Source organism: Myotis myotis, unplaced genomic scaffold (genome assembly GCF_014108235.1).
Source record: "Myotis myotis isolate mMyoMyo1 unplaced genomic scaffold, mMyoMyo1.p scaffold_m19_p_4, whole genome shotgun sequence".
In the NCBI taxonomy this organism is placed as follows: domain Eukaryota; kingdom Metazoa; phylum Chordata; class Mammalia; order Chiroptera; family Vespertilionidae; genus Myotis; species Myotis myotis.
The window spans coordinates 13,890,366-13,898,684 of NW_023416346.1; the positions used below are offsets into that span (position 1 = coordinate 13,890,366).

The 8,319-nt window shown below is 47.5% G+C and overlaps 1 pseudogene; it reads left to right on the forward strand.

Moving 5' to 3' along the window:
• The first annotated feature begins 294 nt into the window (after nucleotides 1-294).
• The window catches only part of LOC118654323, a 105,396-nt pseudogene continuing 97,371 nt past the window's right edge, over nucleotides 295-8,319 (forward strand).

Sequence of the window (8,319 nt, forward strand, 5' to 3'; positions counted from 1 at the left end):
ATCACGGGTACCAAAAGATGCTACAACCATTTTCCCTGCAACTTGCCCTGGGCCTCACAACCTAGAACGTGGACTTCCCTCTTCTCAAGTGCAGAGTGAAGAATTAGCCTCACATCTTGCCCAGCTGGAGAAGCTGCCAGACATGGGCCTGAAACGTGCCCGGGTGCAACTTGGCCCAGGCCCCCTCTTCCTCGCCACTCATAGCCTCTTCAGACAGGGATGGGATGGAACTAGGATCCCTTTTCTATAATCCCTGAACAAAAATTTAAGGACTTTGGACTTGGTGGTCTCAGCATGGGCCCGGAGACCCCACGGGAACTTGTGGTGTTCCTGATCACTGTTGGGCACCTGCAGGTACAGCAGGTACTGTTCCTGCAGCCAAATGTTGGTGAGGAGCCCCCGTGGGATCCCCATAGATCCAATGTTCCTTCCCATCATGCAAGCCCATGACCTGCAGGGCTTCCCAGATTTCATCCTCGGGGACACAGTTGCCCTTTGTGGCGATCACCCACACAAGTGTGACCAGGAGGACATTGTTGGGAAATCTGTGCTCATTGCTCACCATCCTGCTCCTAAGGTATCTTGCAAAAGAACGGATCACAAAGGCAGAAATGTTGAATAGTGTCATCAAAGAGTACCAGGACCGCTTCCCTGAGATCTTCATCCAAGCCTCCAGTGCGTGAAGCTGGTATTTGGCATTGATGGGAGGGAAGTAGACCCAGTGACCACTCCTATGTCCTGGTCACCACCGTGAGCCTCACCTATGACTGGGGGCTGATCAAGAAAGAAGACCTGACCAAGAGAGGCAGCAATACACAAGGAGCATTACTGGATAGGGACTGGCCTGGGCTGAGGAAGAGAAGAGTCCCTCACAGCAGGAGACCCTTTATGGGTTTTTGGGTCAGGAGGGCACTGTCCAGAAGGGAGTACTATAGTTTGAATGCTTGTGTCCCCGTAAAAGGCTGATGTTTAAACCCTAACCCCTAAAGATGACAGCATTAGGAGGTTGGGTCTTTGGAATGTGCTTAGGTTATGATGGTTGAGCCCTCAGGGATGGGAGTAGCACCTTATAAAGAGTCTCCAGAGAGATGCACCCTACTTCCACCATGTGAGGACACAGCAAGGAGGGCCCTCACTGCAGCACACTGGCTCCTTATTCTTGGACCTCCAGCCTCCAGAACAGGGGGAATTAAATCTCTGTTGGCGATAAGCTACTCAGTCTGTGGTATTTTGTTATGGAGTCCTTATCAAGTTTCCAGTCTCCCTCAGACCTGAATGCTGAAGTCAGGAGACACCCCATGCGGTCACCAGCCCTGTGGCCTTCCAAGGCTGAGAGCAAGGTGTGGCTTTGTGAAGCTTCTACATTGCGAGTCCTGGGTCCCCTCAGGCCTGACACAGGGTCCCCATCATGACCCTGGCAGGTCCTGGGTCCTTCCTCTGCCTCCCTGGGGCGGGTTTGTGTGCGAAAGCCCCACAGGCTCTGAGACCATGCAAGGGAAGACCAGGTCTCAGGTGCCAGAGAGAAGCTGGTGCCAGCAGCCAGGGGAAGGAAGGCCTACTCTTGCATAAATTTCGTGCATCAGGCCTCTAGTTCTTTCAACAATAAGGAATTATTATAGCAGCCCCACTGGACTAGGGAGGAGCGCAAAGGAACAGCTGGAAGGCTGGCATTGGAGAGGAGGCTCACGTGTCTAAGTGAAGTTGCTCAGCAGCTTGGGGGAGTGGCTTGAGGCCTTAGAACCACAAGACTCTCTTTTATCTACTCTTAGCAGCCAGTCCAGCCTCAAGAGCCCCAGAGACCAGAGCTCAGTATTTTCTCTATGGCTGCAAGGCTATGCAGATGCAACAGCCAGGTCAGGACCGAAATCATTTTTCCCTAGGGTGCGGCTGTATTGGTAGCCCAGTCAGCTGTGCTGTGCTGTGCTGTAGTCACATGACTTTGGGGACTCTGTTCATAAGGTGGCAACACACACGGGTCATCTCTGGGGCCTTTGGAACTCTGAAGAACAAACCAATCACCTCTGTCAAAGGGTCCTGAGCACGGTGCCTAATCAATACCGTCTGACTGGTGATTGTGGGACCCAGGGTTGAATTTCTGGGACTGAGAAGGCTTACAGAGGGAGGCCATTTCCATAATGCATTTCTTCAACTCCATTGAAGTCAACAGTGTGAAAATGTCATCTTCAGAAGGAAAGAATGAGCCTGATGTCCTAGATTATTCACGACAATGGAAATTTGGTGGTTCTTGAATCGAAGATCCTCTAGAAACCTCGGGACTCAAGAGTGCCTAAAACATATCAAATAAACACCCTTTCCCCACAAAATGACAGACTCTGGTTTCCAGAGGCTTCTCTCCAATTTCCTTCCAATATAATGGGCAAGTCCCTTTACATAAGCCATTAGCAGAGTCATGAGCTAGCAAACGCCACAAGGACACCTCCTTTTCAGCCTTTAAAAAACTTGCTTAAGGAACAATTCTTTGGTAGGCAACCAAAGGGAGCTGGCTGTTTAACCAGAGACACTAGGTGGAGCTTCCCTTTGAAAAGCCAGCCATTTTTATCCTCTAGGGCAGGGGTGGGCAACCTTTTTGTGAGTGCGTGCCAAAATCAGCAAAATCTCTGACTCAAAATTCTTCTGCGTGCCAACCCCAATTTTTTGAGACCATGTTATGCCTACTTGATATCTCTTAAGGTGTACGTATGTGAAGAACCTTGAAGAAATAATAAAATTCATTCGAGCGACAAAAACACAGTATATGATGATGAAAAATGCATTTATTTTTTAATGTATACATGTAAACTGATAGTCCGACAGAAAACTTTATGACTCCGTTTGATATTGTCAGTGGGACTTTTGCTGCTGCATCACTGATGACAGAGATTTTACATAAGGTTTATATTTCATGACCTTCAGAGATACGCAGGAGCCACTACTTTCAACCATCAAGGTAATCCTATTATGAGACTTAACAAAATTCATCACTGAAAACAAAGATTCACAAGAACAAAGTATGTGGATGAAAACTTGGAGAGTAATCCTGTTGCAAAGATTTTTTTTTTGCTGTTTTTAGTATCTTTTATTTTTATTTTTATTATTATTTTTTATTGCTTAAAGTATTACAAAGGGTATTACATATGTGTCCTTTTTTCCCCCCCGCCCTTGACAATCCCCTGGCCTCCCCTACCCCCCAGTGTCTTATGTCCATTGGATATGCTTATATGCATGCATATAAGTCCTTCAGTTGATCTCTTACCCCCCCTTCTGCCCCCCTAACCTCCCCGGGCTTCCCACTGTGTTTGACAGTCTTTTTGAGGCAGCTCTGCCTCTGTATCTATTTTTGTTCAGAAGTTTATAATAGTCTTTATTATCCATGAATGTGTGAGATCATGTGGTATTCTTCCTTCATTGACTGGCTTATTTCACTTAGCATAATGCTCTCCAGTTCCATCCATGCCGTTGCAAATGGTAGGAGTTCTCTCTTTTTACAGCAGCATAGTATTCCATCGTGTAGATGTACCACAGTTTTCTAATCCATTCATCTACTGATGGGCACTTAGGCTGTTTCCAGATCTTAGCTATGGTGAATTGTGCTGGATGAACATATGTGTGCATATATTCTTTCTGATTGGTGTTTCTCGTTTCTTGGGATGTTGCAAATATTTTTAAACAGAAAAAATTCTCTGGAATGGCATTCCAAATCTTCAGTAGTTTGGTTTCAACGCTATTGAAATTACTCTTTCCCTCTTTCGTCAATCCATGTCTATGGTCTTTAAGATAACTTGTTACGTAAAATTATTTATTTATCTAATATGCACCTACTCTGAACTTATCTGAAAAATAAAAAGGCAATATTAAGAAAAAAAATTGTAAATGGAAGACTATAAGAGAGGGTTTCGCGTGCCAGCACAAGTTACTGGCATGCCATGTTTGGCACGCGTGCCGGGGGTTGCTCACCCCTGCTCTAGGGCATGTCTTCCATGAATAAACTTATTTCTGAATGAATGCTTTGTAAACCTGTTTAGAAGTACAAAGACCATGGACTGAACCCGAATCTAGACTGGGTGCTCATCTTTAAGCTCAGAGGCACCTTGGGGTATTTTCTTCCCTAATGCCTCTGGATTCCCTTTCAGAACAAAGGAACGACCCTCAGAGAGGACAAATAACAGCACTTAGTGGCATAGCTGGGACCAGGACCTAGGACCCGTGCAGGTGGTGCCTTTCCATCTCCCTATACAGAGTGATTATTAAGACCAAAGTTACCCAAAACAGCTAGAGAACATGGATCACCGAAACCACTGTAGTATCCTCTCCTCTATGGTGAAGATGACTTGAATTTTGCTTTTGTGCCATCCCACACCCAGGCTCACATCTAAGTTCAACTACATATTTATGATTATTTTCATATCAGCTTCCTTCAGTCACAGCTAGATAAACAAGATGGAATTGAACTTAGTAGTGAGTCTGTGTATGGTTCTTGAAAAGAAGCTAACCCAAGAGCAAACAAAATGATTCAATGTACCTATCTTCAAGGCTATGGCAGAAGAGGAACACAGTGGTGTGTGGGTGTGTGTGTGCGTGGGGGAGGGGTTGGGAGTGGGTAGGGAGTGGAGGGCTTCTGGCAAGGAGAACAGAGACGGCTTCAGAGTGAGTCAGTGAAATGCTTTGTTTCCCCAGAGCTGAATATGTGCCTAACCACAAATCACCAATGAAAAGGGGAAGTACCAAAGGAGATCCAATTTGGAAGTGGGAAGCCTGAAATCTGGGAAAGCCAAAGCCCACCCACCTCACTGAAGAAAGGAAATGGGGCATAGGGGAGGCCTCAAGGGAGTCTGAATCTGAGGGTCTGGGGAGGGTGATTTGAGAAGACACATGCAGGTGCCCCAAAGTGAACCCATCTTGGGTAGTGAGAAGAGTTCCTATGTGGAAGACATAGAAACTAAAGCCAATGCTATTGTGACCTGAGAGTGGTGAGATTTGGCGGCAAGCCAAGCTCAAGAGGGGGCTCTGAGGACATGAGAGGGTGTGGCTGCCCATTCCCACTGCAACACCGTGTTTAACATCTTCTCTCAGGTGCTTTGGGTAGAACTGAGGTTGAGGAATGAGTGGAACATTACCACCTGCGCTGAAACACAGCCCTATAGTAGGGACAACTGGACCCAGGGCTAAGACAATAGGACACTTTGTTGGGCTCATCTGAGCAGGACCTGCCAATCAGTAGGCACAGCTGGAAGAGACAAAGCAGGAAGCTTGTGAGGGGTGCATTGAAGATGGGGGCTACCTACTGAGACTAGGCAAACCACCATTTTATGAGAGACACAGTCCCCCAGGAGCCCATCTGACCCAGGCAGTCTTGGTGGTTCCCCAGGCTAAGACTAACCGGGGCCCTAGCCCTTGAGCAACAAAGAGGCCATGAACCGACTGCACCCTTTCTGTAGCGATGGGGGTGGAGATAGGTTCGTGACCTCTCAACACATCCAGTGAACTAGCAACAAGAAACAATCTTCCTGGCAGCATATGAACACCTTTAATATTAACCTGAACGCTATTTCTCTATACTTTTAGAAAAGAGAGAAGATGGAGGTCCTACCAATGGCGACTCCCCTATACTTGGCCAGGGTCCACACTCCAGAGCAGCCATAAGTCACTTTTGTGACATCACATGACTTAAGCAGCTGGTTGCCCCACAACCGAGACTCTAGAATATTGAGGACAGTATAAGTAGGGCGTCACTGCTGTGACCAAAGGCATTTCTGACCCCACTTTTGAAGTGATAGGATCCTGGGTACCAAGTGTTTTTTGATGTAGAGCATCAACATGGCTAATCAGAATACCCCTGAGATGCAAGAAGCCAAGCTGGCCCCATCAGAGGATGGACAACCACCAATAATGTTCCAATATGATACATCCCCAGATCCTCATGTGGGTCCAAGGGAGGCTTTGGAGGGGCACGGGGACCAAGAAGAGAGCCCAGATCCAAGCCCCCAAGACAACCCGCAACCACCGGACCCAAACCAAGGCACCACCAAAGTGGAAGGAAACAACATTCTTCTTGGGCTGTCCTTCCCAAGAAAGCTTTGGAGGATGTGGAGGAAGAGGCCTTCTCGTCTGTGTGTTGGAATGATGATGGAGACACCATGATCATTGATGAAAATCTTTTCCAGAGGGAGATTCTTTGCCGAAGGGGCGAGGAGCAAATCTTTGAATCGAAAAGCCTGAAGAGTTTCATCTGCTTGCTGAACCGCCATGGCTTTAGCAAAATATTCCCAGGCAACTCTTCAGTTTGCTCTGCAGGGAACAGGATGGTGGTAAAGTAGAAAGTCCTCCCGTTTCCCACGTTCCCTGTTTCTCAAACATCTTCCTAGTGGACCCAGCAGAACAATATACTGAAAGGTCATGATTTCAGGGCCTAACCCCTTTTCATATGATGCAGTATTTATGAAAAGATGAGAAAGTATAGATTTTCATTTGAAACTATAGCCCCCTTCGAGATAACCTGCAGGGATGAGTAAAGACTCTGAGCGGCCAGTTAATGTCAAATAGGTATATTTTCTCCACAAGTGACTACATTAATTAGTTTTGTTTCAGATCTACAGAAATTGCAATTTCCAGAGAGGCAAGCCTTGGCTCCCCGAGAACATTACAACACAAGGCAACCCGGTGACGCGCCTTTGTCCAGGGACCAGTGTCACCCCTCCCCCCAAAAGAGATGAAGATGGCCCCCACAAGACACTCCCCAAGATCACACCACCAGAGCGGCGGCAAAGAAGCTGAACAAAAGGCTCAGGAGACAGGCAAGAATGATTGGGGACCCAATGCCCGCCCCCCACCCCTCCCGCCGGGCATTCGAGATCACAGTTCCTCAGCCCATGGAGAGTGCCAGGGAGGTCCAGTGCCCAAGCACAGCAAGTGGTTCAAGTGGGGAGGGTACTTTTGGCAGTGTCATGTTTGTTCCCTGGGCTACTGCTGGAACCAGTGACATAGGGGATCTGCCACCCCCCCCCCCTCAAATGAACCGCTACAAGGTTCAGTGATATATTTGTACAACATCTATTCTAAACTGATCGCTGGCCTTTCAGTCATGACTCCATCAGAGGACCCTGACTAGGCTGAGGAGGAGCAGGAGGGCTCCTCAGATAACAAGTGTTCAGTCTGTGAGCGGTTCAAGTACAATGCAGGCCCATAATGTCACAGGCTTTGTTACCATGAATCCATTTCCACTTTAATAAAGAAAGGCAAAAACTACATGGTACAAAATAAACAATCCAATGAGAATTGTGAGTCTGTGTTCTTCTGTTTCCATGCCAAACACCTCATCAGAATGAGCCTGAGGAGACTAGAAATCCTGGCTCCAGACAGGCTTTTGTCCCAGTTGTCCTCGTTCATTTTCACACCCTCGACAAGGAACTGGCTAGGGGGTCCTGAGGCAAGCCCAGGAAAATCTGGTCCCCTGATCCTTGAATACTGGTCAGGAGACAGAAATGCCCAGCATCACCTTATATTAGTCATGCAACTTGAAACAGGAGGGTCTTTACTCACGGATCTCCCTATGATGCCAGGAAGTTTCTGATCAGCATCAGAGTGTCTCTAGTCCAAGTTCCAGGGGCCTTGCAGAGAGGCCCACCTAGAACCCGGACCACCCCATCTGCTAAGCAGTGTATGACAGAGCCAGTCTGACTCAGAAGACTGGCCATTCCAGGCAATGCCTGCGAGAAACCACATCATCCTCACAGCTAACAGCTATTAGTAACCCCGCTAAAAGGGACCCAAATAAAGATTGCTCATACAGAAAACAAACGAACAAACAAACAAAAACAAAACACAAAAAACCTCTACCCATCACTTTTCCATCAGAGCTGTATTTCAGATCCGTTCTTGGGTCACAAGGTAGCTATGTGACATGTGTAACACAAGCCCTCGTGAGCCCAGGGACACTTTTACAGCAGACCAGTCACTTGCCAGGACAGACAGCTGCTTTCTTTAAAAGTCTGATGTCCCTTTCACCGTGAGTGAGGCCAGGCCTGGCTGGTCACCCTCTGGCAATCATTCAGTGCCCGCTCCCAGACCGCCCACAAGGACCCCTGGGTGCTGCTGAAGTGTTCTCTGAGTTTGACCAGAACAAAAACATGGGCGTCCCAAACAATAACCCGTTCTCCGAAAGCATTTTTCTCTGTAAAACCCAGGACTGAGCAGGACCAAAAATAGTGATAGCACCAAGATATTTCCTGACAGCTTTCCCTTTTCCCTAAAGGTCAGAGCCCTTGACACAGTCAATGAGCCCAGAGAGGCATCTCACAAGGACAGTCACCTACATTTGGGCAC